This window comes from Delphinapterus leucas, chromosome 3, assembly GCF_059928025.1.
Source record: "Delphinapterus leucas isolate spDelLeu-1000000601 "Yukka" chromosome 3, BTC_Dleu_Yukka2, whole genome shotgun sequence".
In the NCBI taxonomy this organism is placed as follows: Eukaryota; Metazoa; Chordata; class Mammalia; order Artiodactyla; family Monodontidae; genus Delphinapterus; species Delphinapterus leucas.
The window spans coordinates 55,139,057-55,165,215 of NC_143131.1; the positions used below are offsets into that span (position 1 = coordinate 55,139,057).

At 42.9% G+C, this 26,159-nt stretch overlaps 1 long non-coding RNA gene across 7 annotated transcripts in view; it reads left to right on the forward strand.

The window, feature by feature from the left end:
- LOC111186013 (uncharacterized) overlaps window positions 1-20,358 on the forward strand; it is a 108,821-nt gene extending 88,463 nt beyond the window's left edge. For all 7 annotated transcript variants that reach the window (XR_016392655.1, XR_016392656.1, XR_016392657.1 and 4 more), the window contains one exon: window positions 1-20,358. This exon is cut by the window's left edge. This is a non-coding gene — a long non-coding RNA (uncharacterized LOC111186013).
- The last annotated feature ends 5,801 nt before the right edge of the window (window positions 20,359-26,159 follow it).

Sequence of the window (26,159 nt, forward strand, 5' to 3'; positions counted from 1 at the left end):
TTGATTCATTTTTGTTAGTTTTATTTTGCTTCCAAATACAGACTCTTAATATTTAAAAAAAATAATTGTAGTGAAATATACATAACATAAAGTTTATCCTTTTAATCATTTTTAAGTGTATAATTCAAAGACATTAAGTACATTTACAGTGTTCTGCAACCATCACCACCATCCATCTCCAGAACTTTTTCATCTTTCCAAACTGAAACTTCATACCCATTATATTGTACAATAACTCCCCCTTCCCCATCCTCCCAGTCCCTGACAACCACCATTCTACTTTTTATCTCTATGACTTTTCATACTCTAGGTAACTCACATAAGTGGAAGCATACAATATTTGTCCTTTTCCGACTGGCTTATTTCACTTAGCATAATGTCTTCAGGGGTCATCCATATCCATCCACATCCATAGCATGTGTCAGGATTTCATTCGTTTTTATAACTAAATAATACTCCATTGTAGGTATATATCACATTTTGTTTATCCATTCATCTGTTGACAAACTGGGACTGCCTCTAGCTTTTGGCTCTTGTGAATAATGCTGCTATGAACGTGGGTGTTCTAGTCCCTGCTTTCAATTCTTTTGGGTATATATCCAGAAGTGGAATTGCCAAAAATGGACTCTTAAAAATGGAAAGGAAAGATCCTGAGGGGAGTAGGTCATACAATTTATACTATCAACACACTGGAAGAGAAGGGGCATAGATGATCCAGGACTTTGAGTCTAGTGGGATTGATGGATACAGTCACCCAGGCAGGCTGGAGAAACCGAGAGGGGTGGGCTTGGTCTTAAAGAAGCTTGAGCTATTGGCGAATTGAGGATTAGATCTTGAGATTCTCCCTGGTGAGGTTGCAGCCAGCTTACAGGGAGCTCTGTAAAGCAAAGTCAGGGCCAGCACCTCTAGGAGCCATTCCAGTATACACCATTGGGAGTGCATGCAGGGGAACCAGGCCAGCTCTTCTTTGCTCTTGAGGCCCTGCCATGGGGCAGCTCTGCCCCATACCCAGTGATGGTTCAGCACCAAGATGTCTGCCGGCTCTTCTATGTGAGAAATGGGATGAAGCCAGTGTTCTGGGCTTCAGGCTGCTCTGGGGTAGTAAGGATAGGTGCATTTCCTGCAGCTTCCTGCATTCAAATGACCCTTGGAAGCCAAATCAGACTTCGGGGTTTAACACATGGTTCTTAAGGAGCCCCCCCAAAGGTGGCTTTGCTGTGTGTACTCTCTGGGCTGTGAAAAGCCTTTGGGGGAGAGGGCAGATGAAATAAACACATAGCTTGGAAGTCACAGCAAAGGCTTAGGATGGTCACCTTTGATGGCCTGGAATGATCTGACCTGGCATCAGGGCCTCCCCTCCTTGGGACGGGCCCAGCCAGTGCCCCAAGGACCTGCATTTTTGTTCCATGTTGCCTCTCCCATTAAGCAATGACTATATCACCCCCAGATAATGACCAATCTTGGAAAGATTAGCATTCTACATACTTGGTTAAAAATTTTTTTATGCAACCGGTGTTCTACTTTTTCCTAGAATCTTTGCCTCTCTAAGGACTAGTCCTTGCTCTTGCAGAGTGAAGGAAGAAAGGGATCCAAAAAATATTGGTACAGAGTAATTTTCAATTAGCACCCCTAGCCAAGTGATAAGATATATTATTACATGCTCTGAAGTTCTATGAGAGCCCACCCAAATCCCTGCTTCATTGTGTAAAGAGGCCCTTCACAATAAAATAGCTTACACTTCGGGCCTGGATTTCAAGAAGATTTATTAGTCAGGGGCAAGCGGGGAGTTTGGCCCCATGACAACTTGGAACATTTGCCATTGATTTGGAAAGAACGACAGCCCATGTTCTGAATAGAGAGAGGGAAAAGGGGACAGAGTTCTCAGCTGAACACTGATGAGAATAAGATGAAACTGCTTCAAAAAGATGTCCAGCCAGTAGGGCATGTGGTGGATGGTTTGAGTATGGAAGGTCACACCCAAGAGGGGCCGGACAGGGATAAATGGGACACTCACTTTAAGAGTATCTAGGTAGCTCTAATCAGAACGTTCTTTTCCCAGAATCAAAAAAATTAAAAAAAAAATCGATCTGCATATAAAACAAGGATGCTCTTGTTTAATTGTCTAGACCTTTTACATTTCCTGTGGCCCCTTTAGAGTTGAGTGGCAGCAGAAGACACTGATTTTTATGTATCTTGGAACTGAGATATAAATAAACAAAAAGGATAAAAAATTCTTAAAATGATTTACAAAGCAGTGGAAAAAATTTTGCTTTAAGAGTCGAGGGAAATGGAACTAGCTTTGGCTCGGCTGCAACTTTGGCTCTTCAAAACTAGAGATATTATTTTACCCACTGGGCCCCCTGCTTTCTGATTTTATAATGGGGTAGGAAAAGTGAGAAGTGGCTGGGTTAGATGTTTTTTGCTCATGATCCGGAGGGCCTTAGAGATCTTGTGAACCCTCCAAAATAGTTTGCAGTGTGTTATATCTTTGTGCAAATGGGCATTTTTCTGGGGAAGGCTCATTACTTTGGTCATATTCCCTGAAGTGGTCCATGGCTTCCCAAATGTTAAGAACTCCTGAACTGGATCCTTAAATATCCTAACAGTCTTTGAATATGCTGTTGCACATCTGTGATTCTAAGGTTGTTCTGGTGTATTCTGTGAGGGGGCTGTGATTCCCTAAATCTATTATGTTTTCATTGTAACGTGAGAACAGTTGCAGGTACATGCTCCGGTCCACTCTTGTGTCCTGGTGTTGGTTGGGCTTTCTGGAGAAAAATAATTCAGAAGTAAGAAATATGAGTCTTTAGGTTCTCTATTCATCCCACCCCTGAGGGTCTTGGACAGCCCCATTGTGAAGCCCAAGCAGGTTTCTGCTCTACATCTTTGCAGCTGGGTCCCTTTCACCCTGGCCCCAGCCGTCCACCCAGATATACCCATTTGACATCCCATGCCTGTCTTCAAACAATTGATTCTAATTGAAAAGCTTGATGGGAAGTGATCTTTGGCAGGTGAATCTTTTCATACCCTCAGGATACCCTCTCCCTCTGGTGAAGGAACATCTGCTGCTGAATTATTAACCTCTGCACACACCAAAGGAGGTAGAGATGGACAATGTGTTCTTTTTGAAGGGGAAGAGTTCCTGGGGTAGAATTTCATACTGGGTGAACTTGCTGGGAACACCCACAGAAGTGGCACATCAGACCATTCTGCCCACAAGCATTTTATAAAACAAAATGAAATCAAATGATCCTCTGTTTGACATACACAAAATTCACTGTTTCAAAACACTTTCAACGTGATTTTTGTTCCTTTAGATTTCTTGTTCCAAGGATTTTGCCTCCCCCAGCAGGGGATTACGGAATATTCTGAGAACTGTGTCTCCCGTCCTGAGTGTGACCTTCTCAGTGTGATGCCTGACAAAGGGACGGTCACAGACAGAGCATTGGCTTCTTAATAGGAGTAGGGGGCATGGGGGTGTTGGGGTGAGGAGTTTATCAGACATCATTAGCAGCTTTATTTTCCTTCAATTGTGGGAAAACTCTTCCCTTGAAATGGCACCTGAGATTGTCCAATTCTAAGGCACAGGCTGAAGTAAGCTGACAAAGAAGTTGCTAGGGCACTGCTGTTACAGGTTAGCTTGTATCTGTTCTGGACAAGTTGGGAAAGCATGAGTGAGACCTTCTTATGTCTCATATGAGCGCTCTGATTTTGTTTCCAGAGGATAAAAAGTTCAATCTAAGCCATTTAGAATTCTGAAAATCATGAAATTTCTTTTCTTTCTTTCTTCTTTTTTTAAACAAAAGCTCTTCTTCATTTAAGACGCATTAAATACGCAATTTTTTAAAGGAAAATTATTTTCTGGATATAAATTTATGGATTCAGTTTTACACTTGTTATCCTTAGTGTTTCAGGTGCATATCAGCACGAATGCACGTGACTCCACAACTTAGCTCACTATGCGGGATGCATTTCAATGATTTTTGAAAGCTGCAACAGTTCATCATTCCCCCTTTCACTAAGTGATTCTCTTTTACCAGCTTTGGTATTTTCCCTAGAACATTTTAAGAAAGAAATTGTATAGAAACTTTTCTGTTCACATCACATGTCATCAAAGCCCTGTTGTGGGATGGGATGAGGTTTAACTCTTGAACAGGAGTCCTTTGATAGCACAAAATTTGATGTTCAGCAATTATTGCTTTTTGAGAACTCCAAGTACACCCAGCATTGCAGTTTTTGAAACAATCGTCTCTTTTCTCTGGTTTCTCATCTTACTTGGCTCCCATAGAGACATGAGACAGGCCCTCTGTTTCTGTTTAAGTAGAACAACTGACATTTATGGCCCAGCTGGAAGGAGAGAGGTGGGTTGACTGATTCAGGCTCTCATTTTTTTTTTTTTTTTTCCAACTAAAAATGTGATATGGGTTTGTTATATGTTTATTTAATCTTAATTCAGGCTCCTCTATAAAAATCCTGGTGGGAGAAAGAAAGCAAAACTTCAACATATGTGTTGAACTTGGAATGAGAAACTTTAATCCTTGGAAAAACAGTATTGTGTCAATTGCAGATTACAACTAATCACAGTATATTCAGACAGTGGCAGGAACATTTTATTTCCCATTTTAATATTCAGTTCACACAATCATGCATTAAAGTGACCTTTTAAATGCATATTTTCCCTAAATTTTCTTCAGGCCTATATTTATTTTATTTGACTGAAACCCTAGTGGCCTATATGAAGTGAACCAGATGTTTTCCATTTACAGAAGGTGCACCTGATAGAGCCTTAGCAGGTTTGCTGGCTGCCAGCTGTCAGCTTGTATTCTCAGCATCAGTATATATTTTAACTGCAGAGAACAAATAAAAGGCTCCATTTATTGGGCACTTATGTGCTGGGCCCTGTGCTCCATGTTCATCAGTTGATTTATTACTTAGATGACCTTACGAGGTGGGTCTTCTTAGTAGCCCACTACTTTATTGAAGAGAAAATCGAAGGTCAGAGAAGATAAATAACTTTTCCAAGGTCACAGAGATAGAAGTTAGAAAGCAAAACTGGGGTGTCTGATTACAAAGCATTATTACGTTATATCCCTTTGACCCAAACGTCTGTTGGGCCCCTCCTGCCACTTCAGATATGAATAAACAAGAAACTCACCACCATCCAAAAATGTGAGGAAAGTCCAACCGCATCTTGTGAGTTCTTGGGGACGATGTATCCTTTTTTGGGAGGGGCGGTTCAGCGTCTTGATTAGGAGCATGGGCTGTGGAGGACATAACATTTGTGCCTCACCTTCCTCAGCCGAACGTAGAAATAAGAATGGTTCCCACTTCGCAGGGTGGTTGTGATGATTAAACTAGTTCACCCGTGCCAGAACGCAGTAAGACTTGGGGCCTAATGATTACCATGGATGTTACTCCTGGACTTGGGCTCCTACGTATTCTAAATAAATTCAGTCCATGGAGGGCCTCATCCTTGGCTGCCTGGGTTCTACTCCCATGTCAACCCCAATGTAGAATTTAGTCCTGATTTCCATAAAACTAACCCTATTTCTCTGGGCCCCTGTGTGTATGTTTAGTTTTTACCAAGGGCTCTGAGGGATTCAGAGGGGAATTTGTGTCTTCACTTCTCAGAAAAACATATATTCTCAGTTCAACATTGGATGCGCTTTTTCTTAAAAGTCCACATTGTTCATGTCATAGCTGTTATAGCCTTGTCTCCTGCTAATTCCTGTTCTCACAGCCTTACGCTCTACCTTATTAAGATGTTTTCATTATGAAACGGTTTCCTAAAGAGAATTCTGGAGCTGGCTGTTAAGGTAATTTCTTTTTTCACTCTGACATTGATTTTAAGGAAGAGAAACCTTTTTTGTTGGTGGTGGTGGTGGTCTTTTTTTCTCCTTTCCTCCCTGCCTGCCTTCCTTCCTCCACGCCTGCCTTACTTCCCTGTTCCTAAACATAAGAAAAGGACTGAATACACTGGTTAGGTATTTTCTAATATCAAGAACAATGTGTGTCTTGAACGTTATTTTGTCCCTTTCCAACGCTATTGAATTTTCAGAGAATCCTTCCTTTCTCTCCCTCTGAGCAGTGGTTCGTTGGTCACACTCACTTCCTAGCTCTTTCACAGACCGAGTGAAGAGCCCCTGGGAGCTGTTGTCTGAGAGCACATTGTCTCCTCTGCTGCTCCCAGGGTGCCATCTCCCGTCCTGGCTCTGTGGGCTGACCCAGTAGAAGTATGGTTAAGTATGGTTAATATAAAGTGTACATGTGTGAGTGTGCATACATACACAGATAAATATTTATGAAATTATTTTTCTAATTATATAATTAATACATATATAATAATTTTGGTTAGGGAATTTGGAAAATATGGAAAAAACCCAAAGAAGATAAATAAAATTATCCATAATTTCACCTTCCAGAGAAATCTCTGCAAAACATTGCTATGTTTCTTTCCAGTTGTCTTTGTATGACTACACACATGCTGCATGTATAACATATATTTTAGATTAGAAATGACCACATGTCTGCTCATTATTGATAACTCTATTTAGGCTAAATTAGAATAAGTATGTTTTTTGCCTGACACAGGGAACTTACTCCCTGGCCTTCTCTGATCTTCACAGTGTTCTCAGAGCTTACGCTCCTTTCCAGTGAGCTCACCATTCAGTTTAATCTGCACAGCTCAGTCACATACGTCTCAACATTTGCATTTCTCCTCACCCTTTTGCAGAATGCTTTCTTGACCCTTTTGTTAAATCTAAGTAGCTTCAATTCTCTGTACCTCGGCTGGCCCCACCTGGAGCATCACAGACAGAAGTACCCGTTTGCAAAAGATTTTAGACATGGCTGAGCTGCAGGAGACATCTGTTCCTTTACAGGTGTCTATGAAATAGATCTTTTCAGCATTCAAGAGCAAAGCAGTGTAATATTAGGCTTGGAGGTATAAGCCTAGATTCAGGTCCATTTCTCTAGACATAGTTTTATCATCCGCAAAATGGGGTATTAAAAGTGAGCACTTGACCCAGGATTATTCTAAGGACTCAATGAGATAGCTCAGGAAATGCACTCAGCCCAATTACTCATGATATGGGGAGTACTCAATTTATGGATATAATGGTTCACCAACTGCAAGACTGTAGAACAAAATAATATGTAGAATCCAAGTGATATTTTCCCAAGGTGAACCATACAAGGTGAAACTTTCCTGCAAAGAGTAACTGATGTGGAAGGTGTGTTGAAATGGAAGTAATGGAGCCATACAGTAGTAGCAATAGCTACTTGAGTACTTCCTACATTCCAAGCACTTCACAGGTTTCATTTAATTTTCACTATAGTCCTAGGAAGTGGATACCACTACGTTGTCCATTACAATATTTGAAATCCCAAAGCAAGCCAGCTTAAATGATGAGAAAATTCATTCTCTCACATGACAGGAAGTCCAGAATTAGAGCCGTCTGCAGAGTTGGTTGATTCGATGATCGAAAATGTCAAGTGCAAGCTTATTCTTTCTCTCTCATCTGCCATCCCTACATTGGCCTCACTCTCAAGCTAGAAGCAAGATGGTGGCAGTAGTTTCAGACATCCCAGCCAAACACAGCAAAGTCCAGAATGAGATAATCTCTTCACTTGGCTGTCTCTTAAAAGTGAGAGCAATTTCCCCAAATGTCTGCTGCAGATTTTCTATTACACTTTAGTGTTCAGAATTTTGCCTGTTTCTGAATCAGTCATTGGAAAAGCGAATATAATTATTCTTGGATCAATCAAGTCCACTCCTGGAGTTAAGGGTGGGATTAGCTGCCCCAAAGCTCATGCCTGCAAGAGAAGAGGTGGACACCTGGCAAAATTGCGGTCTTGTTAAGAAGGAAGAATGGATATAGGGTTGGTACCCAATAGCATCCAATTAAAAGATCATCCCTATTTTTCAGATGAGGAAACTGGCAACCATAATGCTTAAGTAAAGTGTGTGATGTCCTGTGGCTAGCAAGGGGCAGAGATAAAATGATAATCCATGTTCATTTGACTCCAGTGATCACACATCTCTAAAACAGGTAAATATATAGCTGTCCTTCATCTTTTGCAAGTACTCAGACCATGAGGGTGCATTTGAAGTAAGATTCTTTTAGGAGATTGTAAAAGCTCGTGGAGCAACTGAAGCCTCATACTTAGCAATGTGGAATGCTGAGAATGCTATGTGGAGCCAGCATGATCTGGCACAGAGCCAAAAGTGGGGTGGCGCCTCTCGAGAAGCAGTAGAGGTGAAAAGGCTAATCCTTCAGCAGTGACAGGTCGTACAAAGAACGTGAGTAGTCTTGTGCCAGAGTCCACGCTGTCAAAAGGGTAGCGAGACAGAAAGTGGTATCCCCATCATACATCCGTGATGTTTCCAGTGCCAGCTCCCAGGCTCTGTATTCTTCACAGATGTTTACTTAGCTGTTCATCGTGAGATCAGAGGCAGACACCCTCCTAATTGATGTATGTGGTGAGAAAGAGAATCTTGGGGAGTCGAAATTTCACCGGAGGTCCTAAAGTTAAAACCTGAGTTCTTCCACGACCAGGGGCTCCAACCACATTCCTATCTCTCTGACTGCTCAGTCAGCTGCCCTTCCCTCTGTGTGCCCATGGACTCCGTCCTTGACCTTCCCCTCAATTTACATGCTCTCCTTGACTCTGTCTTTAAAGATAGTCTGAATGTCACTGATGTTTAGGTCTGTGTTTTGTCTTTTGCCTGAACTCCAGGACTTGATCTCAACTACCTATGGACACCTTCATTTAATCACCTAGAGGCTTCTCAAACTCAGTATGTCCCAATACCTTTGTATGTGCCCCATGCCCACCAAAGCCAAAATAAGGACATTTGTTTCTATTCTACAGTCTTTTGAATTGGACACCACCATCCAGCCAATAGTGCAAGATGGAGTCCCTGGGATTATTTTGACTTTGGACTCCTAACATCTCAGGATAACACGTCCTGCTATTTCTACTTCTCCTGTCCAGCTGTCTCCAGCTCTCCATCCTTAATGACTCTGTCCTGGTTCAGGCTTTCATCCTTTCATGCTTCGGCTGTTTCAGTAGTCTGCCTTTTCTTCCTCTGTCTCTCTCCTGCCCCAGACCCATCCTCCACACTGCCACTGGAGGTATCTTTCTGAAACACAGACACACGTCACACCACTTCACTGAGTAATCTCTTGATGAGTTTAGTACGGGATAAAATCCATTCTCTTCAGAATATCATATAAGGCTCTTCATAGTCTTGAACCAATTTGTCCCTAGAGGACTTTCTACCCCGTAAAGAACTAACGTATATCTTTCGAAACTCAGCACACATATTCCTCCTGAGTTCCCCAGAGAGAATCAATAATTTCGTCTTCTGTGCCCCTTTAGCACTTTGTACATGCCTTGACACAGTGCTGTAGCATTACATTGTAATACAGCTTTTCTTTTTAGGCTGTGTGCCCCTAAACTGTGAGGATCATGGTTTTCTTTATATTTGCAGCTCTCATTTAGCTAGTAGGGCCTGCAAGGTAAGTTTTGTTGAAAATGAAATAACATCTTTCAGCTATATGTCTACATATGGTGAACATTTGTGGTCAAATACTAAACTAACCAATGCCTATGTTTCAGTTAACTTTTTTTTAAAACCTTCATACCATTTCCATAGGCAACACATACCCCTTGTCCTGACTCTTACTTTGGGTAGTGACCCTCACTCTTAAACAACAGGGTAGATGATGGTGCCCCTTTGTCCTCTCTGTTCCTCAAAAACCACTGCTCTATCCCATTACAGGTATGTTCGACATCATGAAAGTTATTAGTTTCAAGTTTATACTTTGTGCCAGGCCTTGTTCCTCATTGCTGTACATGTATTAAGTAATTTCTTTGAATTATTTCAACAACTCAATGATCTTGGTACTGTTGTTTCCCCAATTTACAGACAAGAATGCTGAAGCACAGAGAGGTTAAGTAACTTGCCCAAGATCACACCATTTAATCAGTGATTAAGCAGGTAGAGAACCCAGGCTGTCTTGTTCCAGAGCCAATGGTCTGGAGCACTAATGGGCTCTGGAACCACTAACAATGACCCGTTTCCATCTTACAGTCACAGTTAATCATTTGTTTTACCAAAGATATAACACTTCGATTAAAATCATGGATGGTCAGGAGCAAATATGAATATGTTTGATTTTCCTGCTTCTGGTGTCTCTAAGTTGGGACTCATTTCTAATCAACATATTCTTCTCCTGGTCCTTGGAATCAAGATGTTCATCTAATACTCGCCTAAGTTAACAGAAGATTATTCCTCACAAAGATGGGTAATAAGAGATCTGAGTTATTAATTTGCTAAAATGTTTCCCCCATTGTGCACTTTAGATCTTTTCCTCTTTTACCCTTGTGATATCACACCCATCTTTGTCCTACCAACCCTGATAAATAATAGAGAATCTTGGTACACACTGGAAATTTGTTGACTTGGACCTTGAAGAGGAAAGTGAATAACCCCCTCCCCACCTCCAAATCATCAACCATTGAAGGAGGAGGGCTGTAAGTATTCTGCTAAAATTTGAACCTGTGGTTCGAGGGAGTCTGACCATTTCAAACCCTCAGCCTGAAAATTACCAAACTTTCTGTTCTGTGTGTGTGTATGCAGGTGAGGGTGGGGGCAGGTAGTTAGTGTAAAGGAAAAGAATAAAATCCACTTTCACGTTCAGGCTCAGCCATCAAAGTGCTTATACTTTGGAGAGAAGAATAAGGATCCTGTCACTCGAAGTAAAGCATAAGCTGCCCTAGGGGTCTTTCTTACCCTTCCACTTTCTCTCTGTTCCCTTTCTCTCCTCTCTCTCCTCCCTCCCTCCCTCCTTCCCTCTGTTTATATGTAATTGGCCCACTCTTCTTTCCTAGTCAGTACTACTGAAGAATCAGTTTGCTGTTCCTTTGCATTTGTTCTGGGTGATTGTGTGCTTTTGTGCAGTTCCTCCTCACCTAGAAGGCCTGCCCTTCATCTTGTCCTCCTTGTTTTTCTCTCCACACTGCCCATTTAGGATGCAGTGTTCCATCCGAAATATGTGCTGAGCGCTGGCTTGGGGACAGGCTTTCGCTGTGGATGAGGAAGTCCTGTTTTCCCAGGTCATCCCGCCAAGGTTCTTTCTCTATACAAGGGTGACCATGCCCTTTCCTGTTTTGTGGGTTTGCATTTTTGCCTGTAATTAAGTATCCCTGCTTAAAATCAGTGACACCAAGTGAGGGCTGCTTCTGAGAAGCAGAAGGCACTGGGAGGAAAGAAATCATGAATGTGTAGGGCTGGACCAACCCTGGGCCTGATTTGTTCAGATTACATGAGATGAATCCCATGGAGCACTTAGAAGAGACTTCGGCATATTTAGGTGCTAACCAATGATCTTTCCCTTCTTTTAATTGCTCCCTAATGTTTTTCTTCCCAAACATTTAAGACCTGCTCAGGCTTCCCTGGTGAAAGGGGTGCTTTGGGGTGCTGCAGGGAAAAAGATTACAAAATGTGTTGACTCATACTCATTAGAATCCACTTTTAATATTGTAATGTTGTTTGCTGGATTTTAGGCTGGCAAGCTATCATTTTACTAGGCATCTTTATTGATGTCCGTATATTTAAGCTCATTCTGTCTGTGCAAGGCGGAGAGGGACAGGGGGCAAACAAAAACCACACGTGCACAAATCTCTGATGGTTTACTGTTCTGTGGAGCATGACAAAGAAGGGACACTACATTTTTTAATTCCCAGCGCAGTGGATATTTGTTCCTCATGTGCTGAGTTGTACCAACCTTCCCTATCTGGTCCAGGCCTGTTATGAAATTCTGAGTGTTAGGGGGCCTTTCCAGTGCTCCCCTGAGGAGAGAGCAAGCCTGCTGCAGGCTAACTCCCTAACATTGGAAAATGGAACCTCGCTGGCTTACTGAAGCAGGGAATGATTCACTTCCTGTCATTAACAGAGTGAGAAAGATGTAGTTCACAGAGTTCTTTAAGCTGGAAAAGCACATTATCCTAAATACTCAATTTCCTGGTGGATGGCATCAGCTCTCCTAATTTCCTTTCTGCAGCAGCATTGCTTTTGGATATTTCCAGATTCTGGAGGCTGTTGGAACACGTGCTAAGTGGTCCAGGTGCTGGATATGCTGTATGGAGAAAGAGAGGAGATTACGCTAACTCAGCCCTGGGTTTAAAATAGTGACGTCTGCTTTCTCCTAAATGATGTATTGATGTTTAATCCTCAATTTGCTATAAAACCTTTCTAAATATTTAGGTATTGGATCTCAGGTTAAAACTTTCATGTTCAGGCTCATGTGGGCATAAATCAGTAAAAACAAAACAAGCAACCCAAAAAACAAAACCCAACCTCCAACTTCAATTCTCAGTGGGTATTATTTGTAGATAATCCCTTCTTGGGAGACAAATCTTTCATCTAGCAAAACAAGTTTGCATCAAATAGTCTATTTAGTTCACTTACTGATATTGTAGGTTTATATAATCATAGGTTTGAATTTATAGAATACTCCTTTTCAAGGACCTCAAAGAATTTAATCCTCTTTCCTATTTATTTGCAGAATGCCCTCAGGAGAAACAAGATGGTAACTAAATTTCCCTTCTAACAGGTGGCGAAGGGCCTAGCTTTCCTTGCAGTTAGATTGGCTATGTGATTGGGTTTTGGCCAATGGAATATCATGGAAGCGACATAATCCATGTCAAAGCCTGGGTCCTGACAGGTATACTGCCAGCCTGTATGTGACTGTGAGAACTAGATTTTGTTGTATTAAGTAATTGAGATTTGGAGGTTGTTTCTCAGAGCAGCTTCCATTAACTACTCTGATTAATACAGACCGTAAGCAAAAAGAGGGTAAGGACCAGTCTAATTTTTGCTCAGGATTATATCCAGGGGTGGTATTCAAAACGTTAATAGATGCCATGACCCTGGGACCAACCAATCTATAAGGACACTGACTGTAGTGCTGAGTAGGGTCCTGGAGGCCCTCTGCACTTCCAGGTGTTCACCCTTTAGCTGAGAGATTTGGGAGAACTCCAGGGTTTCCAGATGGAGGGGACATTGGCTGGGGCAGTACAGAAGAACTTCAGTAGTTTAACTGGCCACACAGTTGTAGTGGTGCAAGCCAATTCTATCACTAATGCTTAGAACAATCATGGCACAGTAGTTGTCCAATAAATACTTTTTTTGAGTTGTAACCAGATAATTTGAATATAACATAGTTAGGGTCCTGATTGAGCATCGAGGATACAAATTGCAGACATCTGTTTCAAGTTCTTCCTGGTGTAAATAGTCCATAGAATCTAGAGACATCCATGTGGGCTCCATTTGATCTACTTCTTTGCCCTGAAAAATGGTTGAGGACCTCTTATTCAAATTGTGTCCTTGACCTTCGTTGAGTTTCAAAATCCTTTGGTGTTTAATGAAATTTACAAGTTTCCTTCCTAAAGGAGTGCACAAACATAAATGCAAGGATGTGGATACTGTTTTAGGGGGTTCATGTGTCCTTTGAGGTCCACTGCCAGGAATGAAGAGTAAAACATGAAGGAAAGCAATTCCTGGAAGTGGCTAGGTGGGGGCCAAGACCTATTTGCCTTTGAGCAAAGAATACATGTAACTCTTACAAACAGGACTTGGGAGGTTCCTAAAGCATCTGTAACTTTCATGATTTTTTAAAAAAATTTATTTTATTTATTTACTTTTGGCTGTGTTGGGTCTTCATTGCTGCATGCAGGCTTTCTCTAGTTGCAGCGAGTGGGGGCTACTCTTCGTTGTGGTGCGCAGGCTTCTCATTGCAGTGGCTTCTCTTGTGGAGTATGGGCTCTAGGTGTGTGGGCTTCAGTAATTGTGGCACATGGGCTCAGTAGTTGTGGCCCACAGGCTTAGTTGCTCTGCGGCATGTGGGCTTTTCCTGGATCAGGGCTTGAACTTGTGTCCCCTGCGTTGGCAGGTAGATTCTTAACCACTGCACCACCAGGGAAGCCCCTCATGATGTTTTATTTTTCTCAGTTCCTGTCCTCTTGCCTGTAGTGGTTAGCGGCATAAACTCTTAAAAAACAAAAAAGGGGTTTGTGGCTTTATATGGAAATGGATATTAGCATTTGTGTCATCATTTGTAAATTGAGTTTGACTTATACACTAGGGCAGTGTATAAAAACCTGCATGTCGTGTCCATGCACTTCCTCCTCTGTCTCAGATCCTTCTTAAGAAACAGGAGGTTCTTCACGCTGCCAGAGCCTGTATATTTTAACACCCACCATAGGGGGACCCGCTTTCCTGTTCCCCAACTGGATGTAAAAGCTGTTGGATGGTGAATCCTGCAGATCTAAAGAGAGGAATTTCTGGTGAGTGGGAGGTTGAATGATTCACTTCCTGATGTTAGTACAGTGAGAAAAATCTCATTCATAAATGTTCTCTCACTTGTAGCAACTTTAGCTTTCATAAGTTTTTATCGCTGCATCATTCCGGATCCTGATGAGCCTTTGGCATGGTCTGGAGGGATGTGAGGACACTTGTTATTCCACACTGCAGGGGCTGCTCCAGGGACCAGAGATAGACAGTCATCCCAAAGCACAGGTCAAGGTGATGCTATATGAAATGAAGTGGCAGGTTTTTTTTAAAGGTACTGTGGACTCAAAAATAACTCCCGCCAAGGTTAAAAAAAATGTTGTGGCTGCCTGGCCCTGCTGCTGTCAAATGAGCCTTCATTTTCTCATGTCTGAAAGCCGAGTATTTTAGGGAAAGGGATTTAGAGAGCCTCTGAAATTTGTAGTTGAACCTGACGTCCTGAGAGATGAAGGAACTTGCTGAAGGTCAGTGGCCGTACAGGGGCTGACAGTGCTTCTGCTTGGCGGGAGCAGGTCCTGTGGAGAGGTCTAATGAGAATAAAGCCAAAAACTGGCCGAAGGAGAGGATGGCAGTGAGTTTGGAGTAGCTCAGCAAGAATTTGTGCTCAGGTATGTGGGTCATAAAATAGTACTCAAAACCTGAGTCTGAGAGCGAAGGAACCAGCACCAGGATTTGTCCAGGAGATAAACCAGGAGTGGAACAGACCAGGCACATTTGGTGGGCATGTTGAAACAGATCACCTACTTAGTAATTTTGCCTTGGACCTTCCATGTGTGGGCTCCTCAAATACTTGGTGGTCCTCACCCTTGTCTCCAGAGGAGCCCCATACCCACGTGGGGGGCTGGCAAGGCTGAGCCAAGGGCAGGAGGCAATCAGGGAATGAGGACGCAGTGCCAGGAATGAGAGAGGCAAAGTAGAGGTCAGGCAGGGGTGAGGTTATAAACAAAACTGGGAGCAGAGAGAAAGTCAGAGGTCACAGAATCAGGATCAGTCAGGAGTGGAGGAGCTTGTGGGATTTGGAGATCCTTAAGTGTAACTCACTAAAGCCCGGACGGGAGGGCAGACCACCGATCTCCAGAGAGAGAAGCAACATGTGCTGGGCCTGTGAAGCGGGCTCCACCCCTACGCTCATTGCAGGCCTACAGCAGCCCCATTGCAATGGAACTGTCTCAGAGAGATCGGGTTACTAACACCAGATCACACATCTTCACTCTGCCAGTGTTGGAGCGAGGACTTGGTCTTGGATCCATTTAGTGGCCATCTGGGAATTGAGGTGGAGCTGGCCTCGGAGAGGAAACTTTGGTTTTCATCCTGGTCTAACAGGAACCGTTGGCTGGTCTTTCCTTCAGTTACATCCATTATATAGATGTAAATGGAGACCCTGCAGGTCCCAGAGGAGCCCGAGACTGTGAAAGCTGTGGCTGTGTCTGCCTCCTTTTCACATAGCCTGGCAGATGACCAGGCTGTGAGTGGAAGTGAGGTCTGTGCTGGGCACGAGGCTGGGCTGCCTTCTCCATCACCAAGATCTGTATGGTTCTGCAGGGTGGATGGGTTCTTTTGTTCCTCAGCAGGAAAGAAGGAGAGAGCAGAAAATTGGTAGGTCACAGGTGATGAGAGCATCCTTTTCTGGGGAACCTTTTGTGTTTTTCTGTGTATCACTTAGAAAGACTCCTGATAAGAGAATGAGTTCCAGAGTCAGAATGTCCAAGATCTATCCTGGCTCTATCACTAAGTGGACACAAGGCCTTGAGCGAGTTATTTACTTTCCTTGAGACTCTAAAATGAGCTAATGAGTTGCCCCCTCATTCATTTGATTTTAGGATTGAATGAGATGATATAGGAAGAGGAATAGGTTAGTGCCTGACATAGAGTAAGCCCTCAAAAATGTTAGCCGCGACCACAATGGTGATAATGTCCTCATAGTCATTACCAGTAACCCATTGCTGCCCACTTTCACATTTCTCAGCCTAACCTGGGAAGGTGACGCTGAGTAGGGATATTTTGGGGGCGGTTGACCTTTTAAAGAGAGAGTGTTGGTTGGCTGTTTGCAGGAGGAAGGGCGTACCACCCCTGAAAAATTACTTCTCAGCTGGTGAAACCAATGCTCTTGGACGACTCAGTGGAGGAGGTGAGCTGCACAGTAGGTGATGAGGGAGAATTTCCTCCCCAGCTGTGGAACTGGTGAAAGTTCAGACCAAGTACCAATGGTGAAGGTGATGATGAAGAGGCGAGGTAGAGGGAGGGAAAAGGAGAGGGGTGGTGGGAGAGATAACCACTGGCTACGAACCGAACCAGAACCTCAACTCAAACAGGAGACAGCTCATGAATCAGCATTAAAAGTCCCTCGTAAAGGCCATATGTGCGGCCCCATGAAAAAGTTTATCCCCCAGATGTGACATTTTAATATGATTAAAACAAGCCTTGACAAAGTTGAGCCAGATGGGGATGGGGGGTGGGGGTGTGTGTCTGTGAACTCCTGCAGATTCATTGTGAGGTGAAGAATATGTATAGGAATTCTCTCAAAAGCCTCAGCAGACCAGAAATTGCAGATTTCATGTAGTTCTAATGAGAAAGCATTTTAGTTTGGCAAACACGTCGGTGCTGTGTGTCCCCAAAGCCCAGTGGTATTTGTCTGCTTGGCTTTTGAACTCTGAGAAGTGGCACAGCAATCTCCAGTAATCACAGGAGATTTCAGATCGCCAGTGGATTTATATCAGAAACATCTTAGCACAGGGCTTAAGGAAACCTCACACTCTAATTACGTGCCGAAAAAGGTCATTGGATGGAATTTCCTTAAGAAGGATTCCAGTGTTTCATACGGAGAGGTCGGCAGGCTGAGGCCATTTTGACATCCTGCTGTAAAGCCAGCTTTTTGCACAATTTCCATGGAAAAGTGGTGAAGAATTCTGTAGCCATTAAGTCTATGTGATTTTGGAATGCTTCTCCTTTTGGCACGGGGGCTTTGGTAAAGAGGATTCTAAAAGAGTGATGTATGTGGAAAAAGCAGGCAGATTTTGAAGATTTAAAAATAACAAACGCATTCTTGGGGTTCATGTGACTAGAGCTCTATTGTGTGGTTTCTTTGAAGTGCTGAGTCCTTTGACTGAATTTTCAGACTCATCTCTCACTGTGGCCTTTGGGAACAGAGCACTAAACCCCTGCCATGGTTTATGCTGGGGCAAAAGAGAACAGAAGATAATTCTGTTCCTCAGTGTTCACACTGTGTTTCGATTAGATAGGGTGAGCTCTCACTTGAGAGCGTGTGGGGGTGCGTGTATGTTGGTGGTAGTTTTCTGTGTCTTACGCCAGGTGCAGCAATAGTACAAGAGTCACCAGGATGCACGAGTTCACTAAGGCCCGGCGAGGCAGCAGATGAAAACTTTAGGTGAGCCGCAGATGCCTGAGGTCCAGGCAGGCAGTAAATCTGTATACACCTAGTTCAAAGGCAAGATCTAGTTGGTCTGAGCATGTGGGTGGGTCTTATTTTGGTATTCACTGTCCTAGGGGATATGTAGGACTGAGTTTACCTGTTTAGATGGCCTTAGAGAACAGCTCTACAAGGTTTGAAATGAGCAGATTCTGTGTCAGAGCCAAGACTCTTTCTGGAGCCAGTTCACCATTGAAGCTGTCTTCTGAAATAACATTAAGACTTCTGACTAACTAGGTATTAAGATATACTTTCGGGTTCCTATTCCTGATAGGATAGGACCTCTTAGATCCAGCGTCCAAAGCCCAGATTGCCCAGGGAGCTGACCGTCATCTTTCTTTTTTTTTTTTTAATAATAAATTTATTTATTTTATTTATTTTTGGCTGCAGTGGGTCTTCGTTGCTGCGCGTGGGCTTTCTCTAGTTGCGGCGAACAGGGGCTTCTCTTGTGGAGCACGTGCTCTAGGTGCACGGGCTTCAGTAATTGTGGCATGTGGGCTTCAGTAGTTATGGCTCGTGGGCTCTAGAGCACAGGCTCAGTAGTTGTGGCGCACGGGCTTAGCTGTCCTGCGGCATGTGGAATCTTCCTGGGCCAGGGATTGAACCCGTGTCCCCTGCATTGGCAGGCGAATTCTTTAACCACTGTGCCACCAGGGAAGCCCAACTGTCAGCTTTCAGCATGCCATTCTTCCTCCTCAGCCAACCTTCCTCTCCCCTCTCTCCTACTGTTGATGGTAAGAATCAGTGATTGCTTGTTGGGTATTTCTCTCTTCCTCACATTCTCTGGTTACTTTATTCCTGGTAGTGCCTCAGCTTTTCTAGGATGGAAAATGAAAGGTCTGTTGTTTTGGTCCTGAGGATTTTTCTATTTGCTGGTGCAGCCTGTAGAGTTTAGAAGAACAAGGTGTAGAGTCATAAGTACAATTTGCCAAATATATCTAGCTCTTCTCTGGGTACATGTGTAGGCTGCATATCCTAGCCGCCTGTTGGTTGGGAGGGACCATTTGAGTAGACCTGGCAAATGAGTTGTGAGCAGAGTGACAGTCATCACCTCTGAGTTGGAATATCTCTTTGCCTATGCAACACCTTCCAGAACTCTCCCTTCCCTCTGGGGAATGCTCAGGATGTTGACTTGACTATGATAAAAAGACCCTTTCTGCTGACCCATGATAACAACTTGTGTTGCTTTAAAGTCACTAAGATTTTGGAGTTACTTGTTATGGCAACATCACCTGGCCTATCCTGATCGATTTTTAAGCAGGTCCGATGAGAATTCAGGGTCTTCTTTCCCTGTTGTGGAGTAGTCTGCTGTGATTTAGAGGTTCTAGAAAGGCTATTCTACCTTAGAATATCACCACCTCCTCATACCCCCTACCCTGACCCTGAGCTTGCAACACCTGAAGCCATGTGACTTAGGGCATATCACTCTGTCTTTTTGAGCCTTTGTTCTCTAGCTTTAAAGTAAGGGGTTGGATGAGATGACCTCCAGGGCCACAGTTGGCTCTCTGCTGTGTATCTCAGTGGTAAATTGGTCTCCTCGGCACCTATTCTGGTTAGGCTAACAGCCTGAGATGAGCTTGGAGTTCATGGATCTTTTTCTTAGGCCACAAATGCTTCTTCCCATTCTATCTCCAAGATCTTTGCATGTTCTGTTCCTTCTGCCTTTGTCACTCAGCCACAAGGAGCTCAGTTGTCATCTCCCCAGAGAGGACTCCCTTGAAACCCAGAGTAACACAAGTCACTGTCATGTCACCCAATTTCATTTTCACCAAGATGCTAACAGTGCTTGCAATGGTCACATCTATTTATTATTAATATTCAAACAAATTATTGTTTATTCTCTGTTTCCCTTTCTAGAAAGGAAACTGCTCTGAGGCAAGGACCTTGTCTTTTTCGTTCATTCCTGTATCCCCCTGAGCCTAAAACAACCTCGTACCCGAGGTCCTAAGTTACTACTGGTTGAATTATGACCTCCTATGCTAGGGACTGTGGAAGCAAAAGGGAATAGAGGACCAAGCCATATGTGAGCAGCCCCTGGTTTCACAGTAAGCAAGCTGCCCCCATGTACCTGCCCTTCTGGGCAGAGTTTGCACGCAAGAGCTGGTTTGTCGGGAGCCTAATCAAAACAGAGGCATTTCCCCTACAACTGGAGAGTGAAACTCATGGAATGCATTACTGTCAAGGTAAAGTCTGGGGATTTGCCCGCAACAAATGCAGCCTGTCTGCCTCTGAGGAACAGGGCAGCAAATAGGAGACAGGAAGAGCTGGCCTAGGACCGAAGGAGCAGTGGCAGCCTTCGTATTGGTAGTTCCCTGTCCCCGGCTGCAAATGAACCCAGGAGTGAGAGCTGCTTTATTGATTTGCTTAGAATGATTACAACACTTTGAAGGAACGGCTTTTTAAAGAGACGCCTCCGTTCTTGAGACTCCCACTATATACACTTGGTAGTGAATTTCCAAGGGGGTGCATGAGCATTGGTTTTATAAAACCTTGGTTTTCTTTTTCATGATCCATCATCCCTTAAAAAATAAATATCTATTCAGCTTATACGAGGTACCTAGAATAGTCAAATTCATAGAGTCAGAAAGTACATTGGTAGATGCCAGGGGCCAGGGGGTGGGGGGATGGGGAGGGGGAATGGGGAGTTAATGTTTAAAGGGGACAGAGTTTCAGTTTAGGAAGGTGAAAAATTCAGGAGATGGACAATGGTGAGAGTTGCATAACAATGTGAATGTACTTAGTGCCACTGAACTTTACAGTTAAACATGGTTAAAATAGTATGTTTTATTTTATGTGACTTTTACCACAATAAAAAAAAATAAATAGATATACCTATTCAGTAATAGCCAGAAAGTGAAATAAAACCCTGACAACAGAATCTCATGTGGTTTTATATGGGAGAAGAGACTAGCTCTTTAGGGAGCATCTGAATTGCCTTGCAATGAGGTGGAAAGAGCTTACTTATTTATTTATTTATTATTTTTTGGCTGCATTGGTCTTCATTGCTGCGTGCAGGCTTTCTCTAGTTATGGTGCGCGGGCTTCTCGTTGTGGTGGCTTCTCTTGTTGCAGAGCACAGGCTCTAGGGCACACGGGCTTCAGTAGTTGTGGCACGTGGGCTCAGGAGTTGTGGTGTGCAGGCTCAGGAGTTGTGGTGCACGGGCTTAGTTGCTCCACGACATTTGGGATCTTCATGGATCAGGGCTTGAACCCATGTCCCCTACATTGGCAGGCGGGTTCTTAACCACTGCGCCGCCAGGGAAGTCTGAAAGGGCCAATTTAGAAGTAGACAAGTCTGCTTCTTCTGTCACTTCCAAGTGATACGAAATATAAAAGTCAGAACGTTGAAAAACTGGTATTTGGAGTCCCAGACTTTTTCAGAAAATGTTTATTCATTGCCAAACGTCTGGTCCATTGGGTACCAGCAATGTGGTTCTACAACCTACACGGATGTTGGGCAAAAAGCTGGTTAAGCAACTTGGCGCGGCGGTGGGGGGTCAGGGGGGAATCAATTAAATTGACCCAGTGTTTTGATACTGTCTTTAAACCTCTGGAGAGTCAATGAATCTGAATGTCTAACTCAGAAGTTAGGATTAATTTACCTTTTTAGAAAAAAATTTGACTTTTATGCATTATGCACTTTTCATTTCCTTCTTCCAGAAAACGGAAGGAATGATTCCCTCTTTCATACCCAAACGAACTGTATCTGTACAAGAGGTCTTCCCATCACCCCAGGGATTTGGCCTGCGGATGATACAGCTGGGGAGCAAGCTGGGGCTGTTCTTGGCTTGGGGCAGAGAGCTGGGCTTAGCAGACTCTCAGCACAAAGCCAGTTTATTCAGGTCCCACTATTGGCAAAGCAGCAAATTGCTCTTTTGTGGGCATTGGGATAATCACAATTGGTTGTCTGTTCCTTGATGGACACAATAAAGAGGCAGAGTGGCCTCTTTCCCCTAGCCCAGGACAAGAATTCAGGAGCTTTGCCTCTTGCCTCCAGCTCTCCCACTAATGGGGCCTGGTCCTCCTGGCCCTCCAAGTGAGTCAGCCAAACCCTCTGTGACTCAGCTCCTTTCTTCGTAAATTGGGGGTGGTCAGATTAATTCGAGAGCTGTGAGGCACGTTGGAAAGGCCTTTGAAAATCTCAGCTCCTGTAGAATGATTGGCTATATCTATGGTTTGGGAACTGGCACAGACACTGGGGGAACGTCCCTTTCTTGGGTGGAGGTCTTTGGCTTTCTGTATAGAAGGTAGGGCTGGCCTGGCATAGAATTCCCCTGATGCCATCTCCTAACTCTCAGGATCTGGGCCCCATGGTTAGGACTCTACCCCTGGCAGTCAAAGCCCATAAGCCCGTCTTTGCCCCAATTCTCTAGAAACTCCTCCTGTTTCACATAAAAATTCACTTCTAAGTGTCAAAGAATTTGAACAGACGGTTTACATAGAAGAAAATAGAGTAAGTGAAACATCACATAGAATAAAATACATAGCTTTGAAAATAACTGAGAAAATGAAAATGACAACAACTTGAGTTAGAAGAAATAACTGTAACTGATCCAGCCTAGTGGGCTAAGGGCACACAGGCACATTAATTGTTTGTTAGTGGCTCTCTATTGTTCTAGCCTTTCTGAGCAGTGACCTGGCGTGGTATAATAAAAGTTACACACTTACTTTGAAGACTATACCCCCAAAGGAAAGAAAGAATGATTTATTAAAAAGTGTCCACAGCAGTGAAATGTACCAATTAATATATACTAAAGAGAACAGTCACTCAAATGATGATCAGCTGAGTAATGTTTAAGTAAACTCTGGTTCCTCAGCACCATGAAATGTTATATACATATTGGTGAGGATCAGAATAGGGGATAGGAGTGAGGGGTCTCCTTGGCCACTATTCTAACATGTCATTGTCACTGGTAGGAGGTTATCACCTTTATAAGGTATATTGGAACAGTTAGAAGAATAAAAATTACTGTCATATATACAGTTGTTGAAATGTTAACATTTAGGTGTATGCAGGGATATGATATGTGTGATATAATATTTATTGAAAAATATTCTGTGAATAATGATTTTGTGTAAAAAAGCATTTATATGTCTATATGACTCTCCAAAATGCACTCGGAGTGATGGACGAAGATGTGGATTTTTTTCAGTATTTATTTATTGTAAACCGTGAAGTTTTATAATAAAATTGATGATAACAAAGGAAACAAAACAAGTCCCAACCATTTTCCAGTGTGTCTCTTCGGGATGGAGATAGGGAGTTTTGCTTCTCTTTTCCCTTAGCACCTGACACAACGCCTGGCGTGTAGTAAAGGGCTCTCTGTACACTGGCTACAAGTTGTTGAATGAATTCCAATTGCGGTAGGACCAGACCTTCTGCCACTTAATCTATGCAAGTATATTGACTAGCTAATATCAGACCATTCTCCTCTCTGCCTTGCCCCTTAACGGTTTTATCCAGGTGAGATTCACATGTATCCAGAGGGTTATTAAGAAAGAAATTCAATGCCAGGAATTAAAAACAACATGTCAGGAAGGGAAGAAGGGACTAACTGGTTTTGGTGAGAAAGTCCTTTATTTGCCATTCAAACTATACAGTGAATGAAGGTAGCTGAATAAACATCTGCCTGTAGGCCTTGTCCTAGCTAAACAATAATGAGGGGAGAATGGATTCTTCTTGTCATGGTCAGCCTTGTGATGTCCTTTTGCGACCCACAGGCGAATAGAGAGCCACACAAGGGGTCTCACTGAAACAGCCTTCTGAATGATCATGATGTTCTCATAACCTCTTATAGTAAGCTGAAATTTTCTCTGAAAAAAAAAATCCATTCTTTTAAAGCAAGAAATAAGGTGGCTTTCAAAACGAGAAGAGGGAGATATTTTCTCGTCTACTCTCAAAGGAGGCACCAACGTCATGGGGTTGGGGATGGAGGGGAATGGGTTCCTGGACACAGTATAGTTAAGGATTGAAGCCCCTTCTGTCCTAGCTACCCTGGCCCTGGGGTGGAGGTGAGATATTTTCTTGGAGATAAAGTGAGAGAGAGAGTGTGTGTGTGTGTACGTGTGTGTACTAAAAGTACACTGCTTCTAACTACAGCAGCATTAGGAGCCCAGGCTACAATGGTGTCGAGTAAATAGAGCTGCACATAACATATATGGACACAGATTTTCTCCGTTTGCTAGGAACCTGAGATGTTTCAGTTTAATCAGCAGAGGTAGAGTCTTATCCCAGATTTACTAGAAAATAGCTTGAGGGAAAAGCTTATATGCTTCGCTGTGCTTTATGGAGAGGGTATCATTCCAGGGAAGCAAAAGGCAGGGGGTGGTGTGGAGGGGAAAGATGCGAGGCAGGGAGAGAGGGAGAGGAAATACAAGGGGGTGTGTTACAGAGCAGACCGCAGCTTCCTGCTCAGTCATGTGGGATGCCTTCAAAGAGGCCTTCTGAAGAGGCATCTCAGAACCCTCCCCCCCAACCCCGCACTTCTGGGTTGAGCAGCTGGTCATTCTTGGAAACAGCCGGAACAGTCAGTTCAGCAGTGATTCCCTGCTGAACCAGCATTCTTGGGGTCTCGGATTTATCACAGGAAGGGAAGACGTAAGTGAGCTAGAAGTCATTTAATTAGAACATTTAAAGATAAGTGATCTAATTTCTATATCCCAGCTTAGTGAAAAGGGATCTGTGCAAGGTCTATAATCATCCACACCACTTGATCAAATTCTTAGTTATGAATGAATTCCTTTGTCAAGGTAAAAAGAGAGAATGCTGAAGGTAGAAGAATAAAGGAAAGGAGACTTCTTATTTAACACTTCCTTGATAGTATTTTGCTTAAGTCAGTACAAGTGGATGTTTTAAGTTGGGAGGGCTCAGCATGTGTACTGAAACACATTCATTCCAATTATTCAGCTTTTAGCAGCACGTGAAATACACCTGTGTCAAGAGCACTGGGATCCATACCCTTCCATCTTAATGTCTTAGTTCATATGTGCCCCGCTATTCTGGTGAGTAAATAATAAATGGCTGTGGAAAAGCTGAATGATAAAATACCATACGATATGAATGGCAACTGTATTCTTTCAGTCAATCACCAATAAATATTTACTGAGTACTAAATTGAGTTTTAAACGCTCTTTGGTTTAGGCCCAAACTAGGGGTTTTGTCTTGATATTATGTATTTTTAAACTTTGAGGTTATATTCAATCAATGAACTTTCCATTTTGAGTATTTGGCGTTTCTCCCAGAAGCACCATCTGCTTAAGACAGCAAGATTAAATTCTAATACATCAAACGCTTTCCATCTTGAGGACTTGGTTTGCCTTCTGGGTTTATGACGCCACCAGAACATCTCATTCGTAACCTGTTTAACTGGCCTCATCATCTTGGTGAATTTAGAGCTGTGGCTACTTGAGAAGATAATAACATTAGGCCACAAAATGAATAATTGATTTGACATGCGTATCGATTAGGACCTAATCAATGAAGGATAAAAAATTTATGATTTTGTGTATGTAGAAAGAGTTTCACATTATTTGGAGTTGAAATAATAGTCCCCGGGTTTGGTTTGATTTCCTGTTTTTCTATGCCTGGACAAGATTAGCATCTATTTTTCGTTGGTATCCAATGACATTTTTCACATCCTCCTTCATCTTAAAGCTATTCTTTTACATCATTCACTTTTTCGCCTAGGTTATAAGCTCCTGGTGTGCTCACTGGATATATCTTAATTTCTATCGCATAACTTATAGGGTATTTACTTATTTATTTTTTAACATCTCTATTGGAGTATAATTGCTTTACAATGGTGTGTTAGTTTCTGCTTTATAACAAAGTGAATCAGCTATATATATACATATATCCCCATATCTCCTCCCTCTTGCGTCTCCCTCCCAACCTCCATATCCCACCCCTCTAGGTGGTCACAAAACACCTAGCTGATCTCCCTGTGCTATGTGGCTGCTTCCCACTAGCTATCTATTTTACATTTGGTAGTGTATATATGTCCATGTCACTCTCTCACTTTGTCCCAGCTTACGCTTCCCCCTCCCCATATCCTCAAGTCCATGCTGTAGTAGGTCTGTGTCTTTATTCCCGTCTTACCCCTAGGTTCTTCATAACATTTTCTTTTTTTCCTTAGATTCCATATATATGTATTAACATATGGTATTTGTTTTTCTCTTTCTGACTTACTTCACTCTGTATGACAGATTCTAGGTCTATCCACCTCACTACAAATAACTCAATTTCATTTCTTTTTATGGCTGAGTAATATTCCATTGTATATGTGTCACATCTTCTTTATCCATTCATCTGTTGATGGACACTTAGGTTGCTTCCATCTCTGGGTTATTGTAAATAGAGCTGCAATGAACATTT